The sequence below is a fragment of the Myotis davidii genome, unplaced genomic scaffold (genome assembly GCF_000327345.1).
Source record: "Myotis davidii unplaced genomic scaffold, ASM32734v1 scaffold132, whole genome shotgun sequence".
Taxonomy (NCBI): Eukaryota; Metazoa; Chordata; class Mammalia; order Chiroptera; family Vespertilionidae; genus Myotis; species Myotis davidii.
The window spans coordinates 1,730,367-1,740,574 of record NW_006285258.1 but is presented as its reverse complement, the minus strand read 5'-3'; positions in this window follow the sequence as shown (position 1 = coordinate 1,740,574).

Sequence of the window (10,208 nt, the reverse complement as noted above, 5' to 3'; positions counted from 1 at the left end):
TTCTGCTGGGGAAGGGGTTAAGAGGTTTTATTCCCTCCCTAACTTCAGGGGAAAATCCCTACCTGGGGAAACAACCTTTCTCGGAGAGGTGACCTTGGTTAAAACACATAGTGCCAAGAAGGTGAGCAAACATATTAAGAACAGTATGCCATATGTGCCAGGTCCCTTGAAACAGCAAGGATGGACCGGCTCCCAGCAGATCAGGGGACGGCGCCACCCCCATCACCCCGCTGCTGCTGCCACTGCAGCCGCCACAGATGCCAAGGACTTTTCATCAACACGGACTCCAATCCCTTCACCACGAAAAAATGACAACTTTCTTTAGGCATTTTCAAGATGTGTCTTTCATAGGATATGATCTTTCTTTCTTTCATCCTCACCTGAGGATATTTTTTCATTGATTTTTAGAGAGCATGGAAGAGAGAGGGAAAGACAGAGAGAAACATCAATGTGAGAGGCACACTTCGATTGGTTGCCTCCTGCATGAGCTCTGACCTGGGCCCCAGCCAGAGAGGAGCCTATGACCTAGGTACATGCCCTTGATCAGAATCGAACCCAGACCCTGTGGTCAGCAGGCCAAGACTCTATCCACTGAGCAAAACCAGCTAGGGCAGGATATGACATTTCTTAGCTCCTCCAGCAGGGGACCTTCGTTTTTTCCTCCAGGAGTGAGGTGGAAAAACCCTAGAGCAGTGGTTCTCAACCTTCTGGCCCTTTAAATACAGTTCCTCATGTTGTGACCCAACCATAAAATTATTTTCGTTGCTACTTCATAACTGTAATGTTGCTACTGTTATGAGTCATAATGTAAATATCTGATATGCAGGATGGCCTTAGGCGACCCCTGTGAAAGTGTCGTTCAGTTGCCAAGGGGGTCGCGACCCACAGGCTGAGAACCGTTGCCCTAGATCATCTTCTTGGATTCTTATTACCCAAGTTACCAAGAACACTGTGAGTGGTGTACAGGGAGCTTAGCCAATGAGCGGTCAGAAAAGGTGTTTCATCTGCAGCTCATGCGCAGAGGCGGAACTGCTGGTGCACTGTGGCTGGCGGGGGCTCCCCTGTGTGTGTCTCTGCTCCAGGCCTGTGCCGGCGGCTAGGAGGGGCCCCCCTGTGTGTGTGTCTGCTCCGGGCCCATGCTGGCGGCTGGCCGGGGGCCCACACCAGCCCCACCGTGGGCGGCTGGTGCGGGCCCCCCTGTGTGTGTTTCTGCTCTGGCCCACTCCAGCTGATGCAACGGCTGGGGCAGGCCCCCGTCTCCATGCCTGTGCCATCTGTGGCTTGTCTCACTGTGCACGCAGTCTCCTCCTGCCCATCTGCGCATGCAACCTCCTCCTGAGCAGGTCGTGACTGTTACGGCATCCCGGCATGATTTGCATATTACGAGATATATCTCGTAATATGCAAATCAACCAAACAGCAGAACGACCATCTGGACGACCATGCTATGACACCCACTGGCACCGGGCCAGCCATGGCAGGTGTGATGCAATTGGATTGGAGGCCCAGCCATTGCCCCATGATCGCACTCCAGAGGGAGGCCCAGGTCAGTGGCCAGCAGGGTGATCAATCGGGGGGGTTCCATGATCACCCCAAGAGGGAGCCCCAGGCCACTGACCAGCAGACTGCAGCGGATGGGTGGGGCCTCCCTCTGCAGGCACAATCGATTACATGATCGCCCTGCAGAGGGAGGACCAGGCCACCAACCAGTGGGTTGCGGCGGGGGCGGGACCTCCCTCTTTGGGGTGATCGATGGTGGAGCCCTATGATCGATCACCCAAAGAGGGAGGCCCAGGCTACCTGGCGGCAGTGCATAGCCTGGGCCTCCCTCTGCAGGGGCAATCCATCACAGAGCCCCAGCTGGGTGGGCAGAGACTACCTCTTTGGGGCAATCATGGAGGAGCCCCAGTCAGGTGAGCAGAGCCTACCTCTTTGGGGTGATTGATCACGGGGCTCCCGGACTATGAGAGCGCTCAGGCCAGGCTGAGGGATTCCCCCTTCCTGAGTCCACAAATTTTGTGCACCGGGCCTCTAGTTGGTGTATAAAAATGCAACTGATTTCTGAATATTTATTTTGTATCTTGCTATTTTACTGAATTCATTTATCAGTTCTAATAGTTTTTTTTATACAATCTTTAGAGATCTCTATTCATAGAATTGTCATCACCAAATAAAGACCGTTTTACTTCTTTCTTTCCAATTTGGGTGCTTTTTATTTCTTCTTATCTGATTCCTATGGCTAGTACTTCCAGTACTATATTGAAAGTGGACATCCCTGCTTTGTGGCTAATTTTAAGAGAAATGCTTTTCGTTTTTGCCCATTGTGTATGATGTTGGCTGTGGGTTTGTCATATATGGCCTTTATTACATTGACGTATGTTCCTCTAACACAGTGGTTCTCAACCTTGGCTGCACATTAGAATCACCTGGGAATCTTTTTAAAATCCTGATTTCTGGGCCTCATCCTCCGGAAATTCTGTTTCTTTGTTATGGGGTGGGGACAGGTACTTCCTCCCCCACAGGGGTGCCCAGATCGTTTCCCTGGGCTCCTGTTCACACCAGTCCGTCCACCTGGACACTGTCTTCTCTACCCATTCCCACCCGTTAGAATCTGGCCATCTCTAACTCACCGTTTGTTGACCATGTAGCAGGTGCTAAGCAGAGCCTGCATATTCATTCATCGCTCACTCATTCATTCAGCAAGTATGCAGTGAGACCCTCTAGGAGCCAGGTGCCCTATAATGGTGAGCCAAATAGACATTGGTCCCTGCCCCCAAGGAGCTATAGTCTAGAGCAGTGGTTCTCAACCTTGGCTGCACATTAGAACCACCTGGGAATCTTTTTAAAATCCTGATTTCTGGGCCTCACCCTCCGGAAATTCTGTTTCTTTGTTATGGGGTGGGGCCACAACATTAGTAACAAAGAAACAGAATTTCCAGAGGATGAGGCCCGGAAATCAGGATTTAAAAAAGATTCCCAGGTGATTCTAATGTGCAGCCAAGGTTGAGAACCACTGCTCTATTACCTCTTTGCTGAGAGTTTTTTATCTTAAATGGGTGCTGGATTTTATCAAATACTTTTTCTGCATTTATTGGCATGATCATGTGACTTTATGCTTCATTTTGGTTTTGTGGTGTATCACACTTATTGATTTGTGGATGTCATACCAACCTTGTATCCCCAGAATAAATCCTACTTGATCATGGTGTGTTCTCTTTTTAATATATTGCTGGATCTTGTTTGCTAATATTTTGTTTATAATTTTAACATTGATATTCATCAAGTATATTGGCCTATAATTTTTTTCTTTGTAGTGTCTTAATCTGGTTTTGGAATTAGAATAATTCTGGCCTCATAAAATGAGTTTGAGAGTCTTCTGTTCCTTTGAATTTTTTAGAATAGTTTGAGGATAAGTGTTAGTTCTTCTTTAATGTTTGGTAAAATTCACCTATGAAGCCATATGGTCCAGGACTTCTGTTTGTTGTTTTTTTTATTATGGCTTCAATTTCATTAGTTGTAATCTGCCTGTTCTGATTCTCTGATTATTCCTGATTCAGTTTTGGAAAATTGTATGTTTCTAGGAATTTATCCATTTTGTACAGATTGCCCAATTTTTTGGCCTATAGTTGTCCATACATTTTCTTACAATCCTTTGTATTTATTTGGTGTCAGTTGTTACTTCTCCTCTTTCACTTCTGGTTTTATGTATGCGGGTCTTCTCTCTTTTTTTCTTGATGAGTCTGTCTAAAGCAGTGGTTCTCAACCCTTCTGGCCCTTTAAATACAGTTCCTCATGCTGTGACCCAACCATAAAATTATTTTCGTTGCTACTTCATAACTGTAATGTTGCTACTGTTATGAATCATAATGTAAATATCTGATATGCAGGATGGTCTTAGGCGACCCATGAAAGGGTCGTTCGACCACCAAAGGGGTCGTGGTCCACAGGTTGAGAACCGCTAAAGGTTTATCAATTTTATCTTTTCAAAGAACCAGCTCTTGGTTTCATTGATCTTTTGAAGTGGTTTTTTTTTTTTTTTTTTTTTAGACATTTGTTTATTTCTGCTCTGATCTTTACTATTTCTTTCCTTCTACTCACATTGGGTTTGTTTCTTGTTCTTTTTCAAGTTCCTTTAAGTGTAAAGTTAGATTGTTTATTTCTAACTTTATTTTTGTTTCTTGATATAGGTCTGTAATGTTATGAATTTTCTCTTACGGCTGCTTTCACTGTGTCCCGCAGATTTGGGGTTGTTGTGTTCTCATTTTCATTTTGTTCAAGGTGTTTTTTTATTTCTTCCTTGATCTCATTGTATCCCATTCATTGTTTAGTAGCATGTTATTGAGCCTCCATATCTTTGTGGGTTTTTCAGGTTTTCTTCTGGTGATTGATTTCTAGTTTCATACCCTGATGGACAAAGAAGATACTTGATCTGATTTCAATCTTCGTAAACTTATGGAAACTTGTTTTGTGATTTAATATGTAATCTATCCTAGAAAACGTTCCATGTGCACATGCAAAGAGTGTATATTCTGCTGCTTTGGGTGAAATGCTCTGAAGATATAAATTAAATTCATCTGCTCTAGTGTGTCATTAAGGCCACTGTTTTCTTGTTGATTTTCTCTCTGGAAGATCTATCCATTGATGTTAATGTGGTGTTAAAATCCCCTACTATGACTGTATTACTGTCAATTTCTTCCTTTATGTCCATCAGTATTTGGTTTATATATTTAGGTGCTCCAATGTTGGGTGCATAGATGTTTACAGGGGTTATAGCCTCTTGTTTGGGTTGCTCCCTTCATTATTATGTAGTGTACTTCTTTGTCTCTTACTATAGCCTTTATTTTAAAGTCTGTTGTGTCAGGTATAAGAATTGCTATCCCAGCTTTCTTTTCATCTCCATTTGCATGAAATATCTCTTTCCACCCCTTTACTTTTAGTCTATGTGTATCTTTTGTTCTGAGATGGGTCTCTTGTATACAGCATATATACATGGGTCTTGTTTTCTTATCCATTCTGCAACCCCATGTCTTTTGATTGGAGCATTTAAGCCATTTACATTTGAAATCATTATTAATAGTCTTTATTAATGTTCCTCTGTTTTCCTTCTCCCCATCTTTGTCCTTCTTATTCACCCTTTAACATTTCTTCTGCTACTAATTTGGTGGTAATGAACTTCTTGAACTTTTTCTTATCTGGGAAGCTCTTATTTTCTCTTCGGTTTTAAATGTTAGCCTTCCTGGATAAAGTAGTCTGGTTGTAGGTCCTTGTTTTTCATCACTGAATATTTCATGCCAATTTCTCTGGCCTGAAAAGTTTCTGTTGAGAAATCAGGTGACAGTTTTATGGAAGCTCCCTTGCAGGTAACTAGTTATCTTTCTCTTGCTATTTTTAAGATTCCCTCTTTGTCTTTAACCATTGCCATTTTAATTACAATGTCTTGGTGTGGGCCTCTTTGTTTAGGACTCTGTGTTTTATGGACTTGTGTGTCTTTTTCCTTTACCAGGTTAGGAAAGTTTTCAGTCATTATTTCTTTTTTTAAATCCTCACCTGAGGATATTTTCCCATTGATTTTTAAGAGAGGGGAAGAGAGAGGGAAATATCGATGTGAAAGAAATACATTGATTGGTTGCTTCCTGCACAAGCCCCAATCAGGGCCCAGGCCAGGGAGGAGCCCTTGACTGGAATTGAATCCAGGACCCTTTGATCCATAGGCCGATGCTCTATCCACTGAGCCAAACCAGCTAGGGCCGTTATTTATTCAAATAGGTTCCAATCCCTTGGTCTCTCTCTTCTCTTTCTGGTACCCCTATGATGCACATATTGTTAAATTCATGTTACCCCCTAAAGGTCACTTAAACTGTTGTCATTTTTTTAAGTTCTTTTTTTCTTTTTGCTGCTCTGATTGGGTGTTTTTGCTACCTTGTCTTTCAAATCACTGATTCCATACACTACTTCATCCAACCTACTATTTATTCCTTCTAGGGTAGTCTTCATTTCAAGATATTGTATTCATTTTTTACTGGTTCTTTTTTATAATTACTATGTCCTTTTTCATGCTATTTAGTTCTAAGTTCCTTAAGCATCCTTATAACCATTTTTTTGAACTCCATATTTGATTAATTGCTTGCTTCCATTTCATTTAGCTCTTCTTTTTTTTTTTTCTTTTTCTTTTTTTGATTTCTCCTGTTCTTTCACTTGGGGCATATTTCTTTGTCTCCCCATTTTGGTTGCCTTTTTGTGTTTGTTTCTATGTATTAGGTAGACTGATTCCCAGTCTTCATAGGATGGGAATCGGGGGTGGGCAAACTTTTTGACTCAAGGGCCACAATGGGTTCTTAAACTGGACCGGAGGGCCGGAACAAAAGCATGGATGGAGTGTTTGTGTGAACTAATATAAATTCAAAGTAAACATCATTACATAAAAGGGTATGGTCTTTTTTTTTCAATAGTTTTATTCATTACATACGGGCCGGATCCGGCCCATGGGCCGTAGTTTGCCCACGGCTGCCTTATATAGAAAGTGTCCTGAGGGACCCAGTGGTGCAGTCACCTTGATCACCTGAACTTGGTGCTCTAGGAACCTCATTTGTGTGGGTTATGAGGACCCTCCTGTTGTAATTGAGTCTTGATTGTTATTAGTCAATTTGTGCATGGTGTCAAGCCTCAGGTTAGCTGACTGTGAGGATTAACCCTGACCACAGTGTACAAGCTGCTTCCACAAGTAGTGGAATTTACATCAGGAAGGTCTGGTGCCTGCTGCAATCTCCTTTGCATTTTCTACTTGTGAAGCTATTGGAACCTGTTCTGATGTCTAAAGCGGGCCACTGGGTGTGTTGGTTTGGGGGCCTCTTGTGTGGGACTCCAGTGTGGGCCAATGTCAGATGCTGCCTGTGACTGGCCCTGGGTAGCCTGCTTAGAGCTACAAAGTGACCCACAGTTTGTGGCTGCCTTTGATGGGCCTGGGTGTGCACAGGAAGAGCCAACCTGGCTTTTACCAGTACCAGGCCCAGGGGCAGGTCAGTTAAAGTCTTAAGGCAACCCAAGTTCTGCTTCTACCTGCCAGCTGCCTGCTAGACCAGTCACTGAAGCAATACTCAAGTTACATGAGGTAGATTCTCAGTGAGTCACCAGGTAGGGGCGGGTGGTATACACCAGATTGATAAGATTCCAACTTGGTGCCAGTGCTGGGTCTGAGGCCACTCAGCAAATATCCCAGGTACACCAAGTCTAGCTGCCACCAGCTGGGTGCTCGCACACATTTGTGGTGGGGCTGGGTCTCAGGGGGTCATCAGGGTGAGGCCAGCAGAGTTCATCAGGCCCAAACAGACCAGGATGTGGCTGTACGAAAGGAGGGCTCTGCACCCACTGGGCATGTGAAGAAAAAATAGCCCCTATTCTATAGCTGCACAGTCTGTCCGAGATTCTGTCCGGGGCCTGATCTCAGGGCAGGTCACCGTGGGTTGGGAGGATGGGGCTAGTGGATCTTCCAGGAGGGGCAGTGCTGGTCAGGTTTGAGAGGAGCTATAGGGTGGCCCTGCTTTAAAGCCACACAACTCAGTATCCTGGATTTTGCCCAGACCTCAGTGAGCATCTGCGCTTTTCCACTCTTCATCCAGGAAATCACTTATCTCTGTTTCATTAAGGACATTTCCTGAGGTTTTACATTCTGCTTTCATCTGAAACCTACTCCTTTGTTTTCTTTCATTTCCCTTAACTCTCTGTTGTATTGTATCCATTAGACAAAAAGAGCCATCTTTCCTAAGTCTGTAAGGAATGTCATGTAGGAGATGAAATGTGTTATTCAACCCTCCCTAGTTCTTGGTTGTCTTGCAAACCTTCGTGATTTTCCATGCAGCCTGTGTTATTTCTAGTGATTCCCAGTAACTGAGGCTGTGCCAAGACCCAAGACCTGTCCGTGTCCAAAGCAGAGGAGCTCCTAGATTCAGGCTGCTTGGAAGCCAGGCCCTCAGGCAGCACCTTTTAAAGCTTACAAATACAGGATGGGGCTAAAGTGGGTTTACAGTTTTGAGTATGCAAAACCCAGAGTTTATTCTTATACTAGAGGCCTGGTGCACAAAATTCGTGCATAGGTAGGATCCCTAGGCCTGGCCAGCAATCATGGCCAATCAGGTTTCCCGCCTCCCCGCCTCCTCCTTTCCTCAACGCCAGTGCGCCACCACCGCGAGGTTCCCCCCTTCTCTCACCACCCCCCCCTTCTCTCCTCACCTTCCCCTTCTCTCACCACCCGTGCTGCCATTGCAGTTCCCCCTCCCCCACCACCTCCTTGCCTCCCCACCTCCTTCCCTCGCTCCCTCAGTGCCCTGCCGCCACAGCTGGTTGCCTGCCGTGTTCCATGCTGCCCCTGGTGGTCAGCACACATCATAGCTAGCGATTGAACTCCCATTCTCTGGGTCCAACTCCCGAGGGGACTTTGCATTTTAGCCTTTTTTATATATAGATTATTATTTATTAATTGTTATTTTCCATATGAACAGCTTAAATGTACTTTACCCCACCCTGTATATACAGTGTTGTGGGAACATAAGTGTATGTCCCATAGGCCATCAGAACGAGGTGATTTAGAAGCGTCCCCTGGGCAGCAGTTGCAAAAGTCAGGGTACCAGACAGGTGTATAAGCTCCTCTATAGGAGATACAAGAAACCTGGAATGAGGCAGAGGGATATCAGTATGATGGCGTCCACCAGCCTTCGTCACTGGGATGTACCTAAGTAGGCCCCTAGATGTGTGCAAAACCAGATGCCTGTCCTCAGGCCAAAGCTCCGTGACAAGCAAACAGGCCTTTCACAGAAACACTGAGGTGTGTTTCAGTGCGTCTGTGCCGTGCCTCGAGGGTGGTAGCCAGTCAAGAACTGCTGTTTGTTACTAGTCCCATAGGACCCAGAAATGCAAGCCCTGCTGGCCATTAAAGCAAGGCTCCCAAAGAATGTCCCCTGGTCACAGCTGTGAAAGTTGGAGCTCCATAGGAGGGCACAACTCCTTGTTGGTAGATACCAGTGAGCTGGAAAGAGGCGGAGGGAGAGTGCAGGATGGCACTCACCAGCCTCTGTCCCCGAAGAGGAGGACCCCATCAGACCTTTAGATGTGCGTTAAGGGCCTGCCCCTAAGCTGGTGTTTTAAGCTAAAAAGCCTCTTTCACTTAGAGTCTGGGTGTTAATGGGCTGGCTGTGCTGGGTCAGTGTGGAAACCATTTAAGAGCCATGTGTCAGTTTGTTTAGTTTTGTGGGTCTGTGGACATGAGTTCCATTGGATTTCAACGCTAGATGTTTTGGGGTCTTATCTCTCACATGCATATCTTAAAAGTTGGGGTGCCTGCTGTTGCAAAAGCAAGAGTTCCCAAATGGCAAGAGTTCCTTTTTTTTTACCGCGGCATAGTATTCCATTGTGTATATGTACCACAGTTTTCTAATCCACTCATCTGCTGATGGGCACTTAGGCTGTTTCCAAATCTTAGCTATGGTGAATTGTGCTGCTATGAACATAGGGGTGCATATATAACTAATAATAAAAAAATAATAATAAAAATAAAAAAAAGTTGGGGTGCCTGATATGTGCCCCTTAGGGAGAAGCTCTGAGTTTAGGATCCTCTTATGTCACCATTTTGAACCAGAACTCACCACTGGAATTTGATAGGGATTGTATTGGGTAGTATGGATATTTTAACAGTGTCAATTCTTTTAAGCCATAAACACGGAATATCTTTCCACTTATTTGTGTCATCAGGCCAGCAGGGGAGGGCAATTAGGGATGACCAAGCCAGCAGGGGAGGGCAGTTGGGGGTGACCAGGCCAGCACGGGAGGGCAGTTAGGGGTGACCAGGCCAGCAGGGGAGGGCAGATGGGGTGACCAGGCCAGCACTGGAGGGCAGTTGGAGGTGACCAGGCCGGCAGGGGAGGGCAGTTGGGGGTGATCGGGCAGCAGGGGAGCAGTTAGACGTCAATCAAGCCGGCAGGGAAGTGGTTAGGGGCTGATCAGGCTGGCAGAGGAATAGTTAGGGGGTTATCAGGCTGTCAGGCAGAAGTGGTTAGAGCAGCCGTGGGCAATGAATAAAACTATTGAAAAAAAAGACCGTATCCTTTTATGTAATGATGTTTACTTTGAATTTATATTAGTTCACACAAACACTCCATCCATGCTTTTGTTCCGGCCGTCCGGTCCAGTTTAAGAACCCATTGTGGCCCTCGAGTTGG